General features: G+C 42.0%; 1 protein-coding gene across 2 annotated transcripts in view; it reads right to left on the bottom strand.

Annotated features, from left to right (window-relative positions):
- LOC106610073 (zinc finger protein 214) overlaps window positions 1-12,230 on the bottom strand; it is an 844,054-nt gene that overhangs the window by 339,249 nt on the left and 492,575 nt on the right. The gene's annotated exons all lie outside the window — the stretch shown is intronic.

Genomic DNA, 12,230 nt, shown 5'->3' with positions numbered 1-12,230 from the left:
CAGGGGCACTGTCACACCGTCATAACTTCACCTGTTGGTCCAGGAACGGGTTGAATAGCTCTAGCTGAGTCCTGCATCGTTTGGTTGTCAGCCTCTGGGACTGTTGTTGATGCCTGTTCCGCACTTTCGTGCCATGCTGCTGTTTGTCAATGCAAATCAAACTTTATTTGTCACATGCGCCGAATACAAGTGTAGACCTTACTGTAAAATGCTTACTTACAAGCCCTTAACCAACAGTGCAGTTCAAGAAGAGTTAACAAAATATTTACCAAATACACTAAAGTAAAAAAAGTAACACAATAACGGGGCTACAGTTGAAGTTGGAAGTTTACATACACCGTAGCCAAATACATTTAAACTCAGTTTTTCACAATTCCTGACATTTAATCCTAGTAAAAATTCCCTGTCTTAGGTCAGTTTGGATCACCACTTTTTATTTTCAGAATGTGAAATGTCAGAATAATAGTAGAGAGAATGATTTATTTCAGATGTTATTTCTTTCATCACATTCCCAGTGGGTCAGAAGTTTACATACACTCAACTAGTACTTGGTTGCATTGCCTTTAAATTGTTTAACTTGGGTCAAATGTTTCAGGTAGCCTTCCACAAGCTTCCCACAATAAGTTGGGTGAATTTTGGCCCATTCCTCCTGACAAAGCTGGTGTAACTGAGTCAGGTTTGTAGGCCTCCTTGCTCACGCACGCTTTTTCAGTTCTGCCCACACATTTTCTATGGGATTGAGGTCAAGGCTTTGATGGCCACTCCAATACCTTGACTTTGTTGTCCTTAAGCCAGTTCGCCACAACTTTGGAAGTATGTGTGGGGTCATTTTCCATTTGGAAGACCCATTTGCGACCAAGCTTTAACTTCTTGACTGATGTCTTGATGTTGCTTCAATATATCCACATCATTTTCTTTCCTCATGATGCCATCTATTTTGTGAAGTGCACCAGTCCCTCCTGCAGCAAAGCACCCCCACAACATGATGCTGCCACCCCCGTGCTTCACGGTTGGGATGGTGTTGTTCGACTTGCAAGCCTCCCCCTTTTTCCTCCAAACATAACGATGGTCATTATGGCCAAACAGTTCTATTTTTGTTTCATCAGTCAATGAACAGCATTCTCACATAGGTGTTCCTTTTGTCCAGGTGGGAAAGGGCAGTGTGGAGTGCGATTGTGTCATCTGTGGATCTGTTGGGGCGGTATGCGAATTAGTGGGTCTAGGGTGTCCGGGAGGCTGCTGTTGATGTGAGCCATGACCAGCCTTTCAAAGCACTTCATAGCTACCGACATGAGTGCTACGGGGTGGTAATCATTTAGGCAGGTTACCTTCGCTTCCTTGGGCACAGGAACTATGGTGGTCTGCTTGAAACATGTAGGTATTACTGACTGTCAGGGAGAGGTTGAAAATGTCAGTGAAGACACTTGACAGTTGGTCTGCGCATGCTTTGAGTACACATCCTGGTAATCCGTCTGGCCCAGTGGCTTTGTGAATGTTGACCTGTTTAAAGGATTTGTTCACATCGGCTACCGTGAGCGTTATCACACAGTCATCCAGAACAGCAGGGCGCTGATGTTGCCTGTGCCTGTTGGTCACTGTCATGTTCTGCCTCTCTTCTGTCATGCTCTCTCGCTGCCTCTGCCTGTTCATTGGCTTGATCAGTGATGTTATCATCTTCGACTGCATCTCCCCTGTCCTACTTTTCTTCTTAAAGAAAGAGATATCTGTGGACTTTCTCTTCATTGTCTGCAAATTGTCATAGCTACAGTGACTAATCGTAGCTAGTACGCTAACGCTATACCAGCCCATAACGTCAGCTAGCTAGATGCTCTGGCAGTCCTAAGTTCATCAAGTGGTTTGAAAATCGTTCTCGAAAGCTACGGTAACTCTAACTATAGTTAGCTAATACTCTCTATGCTGCAGAGTAACCTTAAGGCATAAACTAGCTAGCTAAGCTCCCCCAATACCTAATTTAGCTAACTAACTCATAGCAAGCTATTTTGACACCATCAAACGAACAGTTTAGTGAATACATACAATACTACTTATAGTAAAATAAATGTATGACTTACATACTGGTTAGCAGTCTGGTGGTCTCAACTCTGCCGTCAGCTGCCAGCTAGGCTACCTTCCGATGATGCCACCAGAGACATGAGGCTGAGCTCAGCTGCTGCCCATGAGGCAGACTGTCATCTGGCAGTGCACTGTGCAGCAGCAGGCCGGGGGAGGGATGACGCAGTGACGGACGGTCAAAAGCGGCTGGCTGGCTCTGCATTTATTTCCTTTCACATGAACTATTAAGAAAAATATACATTATTGATGTCAGAAGCATATTATGCATACTCAGAAACATATTATGCGACTCGCGAGGGGGAGCCAGTGATTGTATCAGGGTGGCCTCCCCCTGGCCACCCCTTGGCGGCGCCACTGCCTCAGTTTAGCATCTGGGTACACTCACATTCTCAGATATACAGACTTGTTTGGGGTGCTAGCATAGCCAAAACAGTCATGTTATTGAAGAGCAACACATTTCCCCTCTAAATTTGGTTTTGCTTATGTTCTATTCATAACAAATATAATGACCCTCCCAAAATTATTTGGCATAATCAGGTGGTACCTGTTCCTTTATGTACTATAATTAGGTGATCAAATCTGTTAATAAATGAGAATGAATGTTGTCCTTTTGATATGTTGATTTTGTATTTGCTTGTTTATCGTTCAGAATTCAAATTGGACTTAGTTTCCTTGGCTTATAGTGCTTTGAGCTTGAAAGATACTTATCGTGAATAGGAGTTTTGATGTGTAATGTAATAAGCAGTACCGTACTTTCAAGCCCCCATGCAGTCTTTTTAATTGTATTTTTAAATCATTGTGGTTGTTTATTTCATGAAATGAACTCAAAATATTTATTATTTATTTCCCTGAACCTCTCTTTGCCATTGAAATGCTCAGGGGTAAATAAATGTTTTCAATTACTGTGACTGCATCCCAGTTGATTTAAATAAAACTTTCCATACATGTTTACCCATGGAAGAACTGGTCAGAAAGTGACCTTTTTTACCTGAATGACAAATTGAATGTACAATCACTGCAGAACAAACTGGATGAGCTCTGTTCAAGACTCTCCTATCAACGGGACCTGAAGAACTAATATCCTATGTTTCTTGGAAACTTGGCTGACCAAGGAAAATATACATCTGGCTGGTTTCTGTGCATCAGCAGGACAGAACGGCAGCGTCGGGTAAACTCAAGGGGGATGGTGTCTCGTTAACAACAGCTGGTGCGCAATCTTTAATATTAATGAAGTCTCAGGTTCTGTTCGCCTGAGTTAGAATACCTCATGATTAGCTGTAGACCATACTATTTACCATGCTGTCACTAAGACCGGACTCAATGAGCTGTATAGGGCCATAAGCAAAGAAGGAAATACTCATCCAGAGGTGGCGCTCCTAGTGGCCAGTGAATAATTTTTTTTTATGCAGGAAAACTGAAATCCGTCTAACATTTCTACCAGCATGTCACCTGTGCAACTAGGAGGTGAAAACACTCTAGATCACTAACTCCATACACAGGCATGCATCGAAAGATCTCCCTCGTCCTCCGTTTGGCAAATCTGACCATAACTCTATTCTCCTGATTCCTGCTTACAAGCAAAAACCTAAACAGGAAGTACCAGTGACACGCTCAATACGGGTCACTGGTACTTCCTGTGGATGGTAAGCTACAGGACTGTTTCGCTAGAACAGACTGGAATATGTTCTGGGACTCATCCGATGACTTTGAGGAGTTAACCACATCAGCCATAAGTGCATTAATGACATTGTCCCCACAGTTACCATTCATACAGTTGGAGTCATTAAAACTTGGTTTTCAACCACTCCACAAATTCCTTGTTAACAAACTATAGTTTTGGCAAGTCAGTTAGGACATCTACTTTGTGCATGACAAGTAATTTTTCCAACAATTGTTTACAGACAGATTATTTCACTTATAATTCACTGTATCACAATTCCAATGGTTCAGAAGTTTACATACACTAAATTGACTGTGCTTTTAAACAGCTTGGAAAATTCCAGAAAATTATGTCATGGCTTTAGAAGCTTCTGATAGGCTAATTGACATCATTTGAGTCAATTGGAGGTGTACCTGTGGATGTATTTCAAGGTCTACCTTCAAACTCAGTGTGTCTTTGCTTGACATCATGGGAAAATCAAAAGAAGTCCACCAAGACCTCAGAAAAGAAATTGTAGACCTCCACAAGTCTGGTTCATCCTTGGGAACAATTTCCAAACGCCTGAAGGTACCACGTTCATCTGTACAAACAATAGTATGCAAGTACAAACACCATGGGACCACGCAGCCGTCATACCGCTCAGGAAGGAGATGCATTCTGTCTCCTAGAGATGAACGTACTTTGGTGCGAAAAGTGATAATCAATCCCAGTACAACAGTAAAGGATCTTGTGAAGATGCTGGAGGAAACAGGTACAAAAGTATCTATATCCACAGTAAAACGAGTCCTATATCGAAATAACCTGAAAGGCCACTCAGCAAGGAAGAAGCCACTGCTCCAAAACCGCAATAAAAAAGCCAGACTACGGTTTGCAACTGCACATGGGGACAAAGAGCGTACTTTTTGGAGAAATGTCCTCTGGTCTGATGAAACAAAAATAGAATTGTTTGTCCATAATGACCATCGTTATATTTGGAGGAAAAAGGGGGAGGCTTGCAAGCCGAAGAACACCATACCAACCGTGAAGCACGGGGGTGGCAGCATCATGTTGTGGGGGTGCTTTGCTGCAGGAGGGCCTGGTGCACTTCACAAAATAGATGACATCATGAGGAAAGAAAATTATGTGGATATATTGAGGCAACATCTAAAGACATCAGTCAGGAAGTTAAAGCTTGGTCGCCAATGGGTCTTCCAAATGGACAATGACCCCAAGCATACTTCCAAAGTAGTGGCAAACTGGCTTAAGGACAACAAAGTCAAGGTATTGGAGTTGCCATCACAAACCCCTGACCTCAATCTCACACGCACATAATTTTTCCCCTGCTGTTATCCTTCTTGAAACTTCCTCTCTCTCTCTCTCTCTTTGTTCCTTTAGAGGAGCTCTACACTCTCGGGCCAGATGTCCTGTTTTGTCACAATTAAAACATTTTCTTTCGTCTGATCCTGTCCATTTTTCTCCCCTTCTCTCTTAGGTTTCTTCCCCTTAAAGCCTCCTTTATGCTTGTCTTCAATTACCCCGAGAGTTACTATTAGATAATCTGCTCCTTTCTGTTCTTTCTTTTCTATTCTTTCTTCTCTTTTCCTTTCCTCTCTTAACTTTTGTACGGGCTTCGGACAGCCACACCCTGGCTGTATCCAACCCCCGACCTGCTGTTTCCCTTGATTATCTACACACGTCTTATGTATCTCACTCCAATTTAGCTTCCTAGCTTTTCTACATCTAGACGTCCATCAAATTTGTACTTCTTTCTCCATTTTGGGCCAAAATAAATGTTCCTTTTATCCTTAGACTCCATATATCTCTCATCTCCGGTTAATTCCGGAACCTCCTTTGAGGATTTACTCCCCATTGTTAATTAACCCTTCTTGTTGTTACCCACTAAGAAAACCGGAATGACTACTCCTATGATTTTTGATAATTTATTAAGTCCCACACTTCTACGTATTAAACAATTTCTCTTGACTGTTAATAATTTTCTCACACACAAGCAATAATTCTAGCTTTCTCCTCCATGCGGAATAGTCAGATCCATTTTGTGCACCTTTCGTTGATCTCTTCTATTCCCTCTAGAACGTATTTCGACAGGCGATCTATATTCATATAATTATGTCTCTGACCTACTTTATTGAAACTTATCTATAGAGGTGACTTTTGATCGAATATTAGGTCTCACACGTATACAACTCTAAACGGATGGTCTGCCTATTTTGACGTTGTTTCTTATGACTTTTTGACTCGGTTAATATCCCATATCTCACACGCTCTATTATAGGTTTCCCTACTTTTGACTATCTATGTGTGTGCTCTTACTGTTATTATATTTAATCTCAACTATCTATGTGTGTGCTCTTACTGATATTATATTTAATCTCACTTTTGACTATCTGTGTGTGTTCTTACTTTCTTATAATTTTATTATAATATTTCGCCTTCTATTCTAACTTTTTCTAATGTGTTTTAACCAATTTTTACGTTGTTAGGTTTCACCATTAGATAGTTCGGTAGTGGCCACAGATACCTAGAGTCATTACGGATCCTACTTCATTGTTGGCTCTACACCCAATTCCTATCTTCAATTTGCACAGAATACTTCGTTACCTTCAAAACTTTTTTCTACACAAAATTCTAAACACAGGTCACCAGATGTAAACACCCTTCGGACATTTCAGCGTTTAACACCTAGATTACATTAAAATCCTTATACTTAAATTTCACAATCTATGTGCGTGCTTTAGAAAATGATTTCTGTATGTATCTCTACCTCCTATGTGTGTGCAATTTACCTCATTGAAACTTTTATCATTTAATGCAATCATATAGGTATTATCCCCCAAATCTGTGAATAAAGATTACTGACCTTATCCTTGCAGCTGAGAATTCAATTTTGGTTGGATCTCGTCACCGTTTCTGTCGGGTACCAGTTTGCCACCGGCCTGAAATGGACCCTCAATTTCAGAGGTCAGGTCTTTATCTTACAGATCTCTGATCCGCCCGAGCAACGTTTTCGGGGCTCCCGTGGGACGACAGAAACAGGTATTGAGATCCGGCTCGAAGGACCATGTTGTCACGAGAATTTCTTCCCAATGTTCTAACTGAACAATTTTATAGCTTTGACCAATTCACCCGAGGTTGTAAAAATCAGAGAGTACTCTCTGAATAAAGAACTTAACTTTTGCAATATCTGAGACTTTGCCTAATTCTTATTTTGAACCTGGGATTTACAACCTTGGGTGAATTGGTCAAAGCTATAAAATAGTTTGGTTAGAACATTGGGAAAAAATTCTCGTGACAGGTTGCAAAGGGCATCAGTGTCTTAACGGCGTAATTTGCCAAGGCAAGAAACTCTGAGCGCAGCCCTATCCAGAAATCTGGCAGTGGCTTCTGATTAAATTCAATTTTCACAGAACCGCTTGTTGCAATTTCGATGAGGCTCTCTTGTTCAGATAACAGTAAGTGGACTGGGGCAGGGCATGAAAGGAACAATGAATCCAGCTGTTTGTGTCGTCCATTTCGGTAAAGTACCTGCGTAATTGCGCACCCAGCTCACTCAGGCACTTCGCTATATCACATTTGACACTGTCCGTAAGCTTGAGTTCATTTGCACACAAAATTAATCATACAATGATGGAAAGACCTGTGTGTTGTCCTTGTTAATGCAGACAGAAGAGCTCCAACTTCTTAATCATAGCCTCAATTTTGTCCCGCACACTGAATATAGTTGCGGAGAGTCCCTGTAATCTTAGAATCAGATCATTCGGGTGAGAAAAAACATCACCCAGATAGACCAGTCGTGTGAGAAACTCGTCATCGTGCTATAAGTCAGACAAGTGAAAATGATTGTCAGTAAAAAAAACTTTAAGCTCATCTCTCAATTTAGAAAAACATGTCAATACTTTGCCCCTTGATAACCAGCACACTTTTGTATGTTGTAAAAGCATTATATGGTCGCTGCCCATGTCATTGCATAATGAAGAAAATACACAAGAGTTCAGGGGCCTAGCTTTAACGAAGTTAACAATTTTTCACTGTAGTGTCCAAAACATCTTTCAAGCCGTCAGGCATTCCCTTGGCAGCAAGAACCACTCGGTGGATGCTGCAGTGTACCCAAGTGGCATCGGGAGCAACTGCTTGCATGCGCGTTACCACTCCACTATGTCTCCCTGTCATGGCTTTTGCACCATCAGTACAGATACCAACACATCTTGACCCCCAAAGTCCATTTGATGTCACAAAGCTGTCCAGTACTTTAAAAATATCCTCTCATGTTGTCCTGGTTTCCAGTGGTTTGCAGAAGAGGATGTAGTCAGCCACCAATTGTGCAAGTTCTCCCACTTAAAAGGATGAGAGAGGCCTGTAATTTTAAATCATAGGTACACTTCAGCTATGACAGACAAAATGAGAAAAATAAAATCCAGAAAATCACATTGTAGGATTTTTAATGAATTTATTTGCAAATTATGGTGGAAAATAAGTATTTGGTCAATAACAAAAGTTTCTCAATACTTTGTTATATACCCTTTGTTGGCAATGACACAGGTGAAACGTTTTCTGTAAGTCTTCACAAGGTTTTCACACACTGTTGCTAGTATTTTGGCCCATTCCTCCATGCAGATCTCCTCTAGAGCAGTGATGTTTTGGGGCTGTCGCTGGGCAAAACGGACTTTCAACTCCCTCCAAAGATTTTCTATGGGGTTGAGATCTGGAGACTGGCTAGGCCACTCCAGGACCTAGAAATGCTTCTTACGAAGCCACTCCTTCGTTGCCCGGGCGGTGTGTTTGGGATCATTGTCATGCTGAAAGACCCAGCCACGTTTCATCTTCAATGCCCTTGCTGATGGAAGGAGGTTTTCACTCAAAATCTCACAATACATGGCCCCATTCATTCTTTCCTTTACACGGATCAGTCGTCCTGGTCCCTTTGCAGAAAAACAGCCCCAAAGCATGATGTTTCCACGCCCATGCTTCACAGTAGGTATGGTGTTCTTTGGATGCAACTCAGCATTCTTTGTCCTCGAAACACGACGAGTTGAGTTTTTACCAAAAAGTTATATTTTGGTTTCATCTGACCATATGACATTCTCCCAATCCTCTTCTGGATCATCCAAATGCTCTCTAGCAAACTTCAGGCGGGCCTGGACATGTACTGGCTTAAGCAGGGGGACACTTCTGGCACTGCAGGATTTGAGTCCCTGGCGGCGTAGTGTGTTACTGATGGTAGGCTTTGTTACTTTGGTCCCAGCTCTCTGCAGGTCATTCACTAGGTCTGTCATAGTTGACGTGTACCTATGATGAAAATTACAGGCCTCTCTCATCTTTTTAAGTGGGAGAACTTGCACAATTGGTGGCTGACTAAATACTTTTTTGCCCCACTATATACCCCAGTTTAGGAATACCTGATCTACAGTTGAAGTCGGAAGTTTACATACACCTTACACCTGAGCCAAATACATTTAAACTCAGTTTCACAATTCCTGACATTTAATCCTAGTAAAAATTCCCTGTCTTGGGTCAGTTAGGATCACCAATTTATTTTCAGAATGTGAAATGTCAGAATAATAATAGTAGAGAGAATGATTTATTTAAGCTTTTATTTCTTTCATTCATCACATTCCCAGTGGGTCAGAAGTTTACATACACTCAATTAGTATTTGGTAGCATTGCCTTTATATTGTTTAACTTGGGTCACATGTTTTGGGTAGCCTTCCACAAGCTTCCCACAATAAGTTGGGTGAATTTTTGCTCATTCCTCCTGACAGAGCTAGTGTAACTGAGTCAGGTTTGTAGGCCTCCTTGCTCACACACGCTTTTTCAGTTCTGCCCACAAATTTTCCATAGGATTGAGGTCAGGGCTTTGGGATGGCCACTCCAATACCTTGACTTCGTTGTCCTTAAGCCATTTTGCACAACTTTGGAAATATGTTTGGGGTCATTTGTCCATTTGGAAGACCCATTTGCGACCAAGCTTTAATTTCCTGACTGATGTCTGGAGATATAAGAACATTTCTGAATGGTACTCTGAAGTATCCATTCTAACCACGAAAGACTCCAGGGAAGCAGAGAGACGCTTGGATGAACTTTCCAACAAAGACTGACGATTCCAACAGAGATCACGACGAAACACTAAGCGTAAATATATATTGATTGCAATTATTCCCGAATGAGTGAGCGTTCATGTGCAAAGGATTAGCAGTTCGTCTTTTTTTTACCCCTTTTTTCTCCCCAATTTCGTGGTATCCAATTGGTAGTAGTTACAGTCTTGTCTCATCGCTGAAACTCCCATACGGACTCGGGAGAGGCGAAGGTCGAGAGCCATGCGTCCTCCGAAAACACAACCCAACCTAGCCGCACTGCTTCTTGACACAACGCACATCCAACCCGGAAGCCAGCCGCACCAATGTGTCGGAGGAAACACCGTACACCTGGCGACCTGGTCAGCGTGCACTGCGCCCGGTCCGCCACAGGAGTCGCTAGTGCGCAATGAGACAAGGATATCCCTGCCGGCCAAGCCCTCCCTAACCCGGACGACGCTGGGCCAATTGTGCGTCGCCCCATGGACCTCCCTGTCACGGGCGGCTGTGACAGAGCCTGGGCTCGAACCCAAAGTCGCTGGTGGCACAGCTAGCACTGCGATGCAGTGCCTTAGACCACTGCACCACCCGGGAGGCCCAGGATTAGCATTTCAATTAATATAATTATCAACTGTGTAGTGACTCATTTTTGTCTTTCCCGCCCTTTTCAGTCCACACCCACTTCCCTTTGTCCGCCAAGCCGTCATATCGGCTTAGCCCACTAGGGAACCTCCCCTATCATTTCCTTGTAACCATATCTACTGTTTGTTTATTTATTTCTGTGATTATTTAGTTAGTCATTTATTTACTAAGACAATTGATGTATGGATGATTCATAGTAAAGGCTGGGTTCGTGCAGATAACCAACAATTTACGACGTTTGGAATGAGACTAATGTGAGGTAAAGAATAATTAAAGACTAATTGATCAGATTAAAATATTTTAAGAGTTAGATTAGGAAAGTTATAACTTTGTAATCTGAAGATTTTCCTTGGTGCCCGACTTCCTAGTTAATTATATTTACATGATTAATTTAATCACTAATAATTAGATAATTGATTTGATGAAATAAGTCTTCACTTTAATGATGCCAAAGACATGACAACTGCTTGCTCTATCAGAGAGTCGGATGGCCCTCTGACACTTCACTTAGGTCGAAATACTGCATTTTATTCACCCTTTTGCAAAAACTCCCACGTTACTGGATATCTTTACTTACCCATAGAAGTACGAGTTGGAATTTCCATATGTTGCTACGGACTTAGGAAAAACTTTATTTGCACCTCCATGTATGGAACAATCTGCAGAGTTCCCTACAAATGGATGTATTGGTGTCTTCTGGGCAGTTCAGAGTGTTGATTGGAGGAAGTGTGTAATTGCAGGCCGCAATTCGGGACGTTCCTGCATGTGGCCATTTCTGCATTCCATTTCTGGAACACCTCTTTATGCTTTTTTGGTCAATTTGTAAGATAAGACTCCGGTACACAGGCGGAAGCGCTCCATTACGGTAGGTGGTGGTAAGGCATCAAATTGGATGCCAACCTCCGATAAACCCCATAGAAGAAGAAGCGGGGGCGACAGCGGTAGTATAGAGTTGTTTTTCATTGTAGCTAGCTAGCTAGCTAGGACAATGGTAGACAGTGTCCTTCGACCCCGCCTGTTGGACACTACTTTCCCACAGTTCTGTTAACGACGGCGAGGGCAGGTGTTCAGCGGACGGGAGCGAAGGACAGTAGTTATGTTTTCATTAACTTTCCCAGTGATTCTGTTGTCGACATTTAGAAAGTTAACATTTAAAATAGATGCGACAATTGCCTGCTAATGCCATCTTGTGTGGATAAAAATGTAATGACGTCACACCAACAACAAAAATATCTAATTGCAAAAACACAGTGTCGAATAAAAATGTAGTCCCATGGTGAAGTCCATTACCCATTTAGTCAAATTGCGCATTCATAAATTGGCGACAGCCTGTTTTCCCTCCCACCTATCCGTGTAACGTCTCAGGTAGCTCGCGAAAGCCAGCATGAATAGAATGCAATATTTTAAAAATATTTGCCATATTCTAATAATTCTCATGTGCCACTGTCCAAGCCATGGTGAAACGTATACTTCTATAGATCTGAAATAATTGGATGGTGAAACTTGCCAGCCAACCAGAAAAGCAAGGCAAAGCAATTCAGGCATTCATGAAAGTCAAGACAATCTTTGTCCTGCAAAGAAACATTTTTATAGTTTAAAAATGTTATTTTCCAAGCAGTAGGCATTTAGAATCAAATGTGAATTGGAGCTTTACGCTTATGTGGTAACATCACATGCCCCGCTTACCTTCAAAACAGTGGAGGCAGCTGAGGGGAGGACGGCTCACAATAATGGCTGGACTGCGTGAATGGAATGGCATCAAACACAAGGAAACCATGCGTTTGATG

This window comes from Salmo salar, chromosome ssa08, assembly GCF_905237065.1.
Source record: "Salmo salar chromosome ssa08, Ssal_v3.1, whole genome shotgun sequence".
NCBI classification, from domain to species: domain Eukaryota; kingdom Metazoa; phylum Chordata; class Actinopteri; order Salmoniformes; family Salmonidae; genus Salmo; species Salmo salar.
This window is presented reverse-complemented; position numbering and strand designations above follow the sequence as displayed.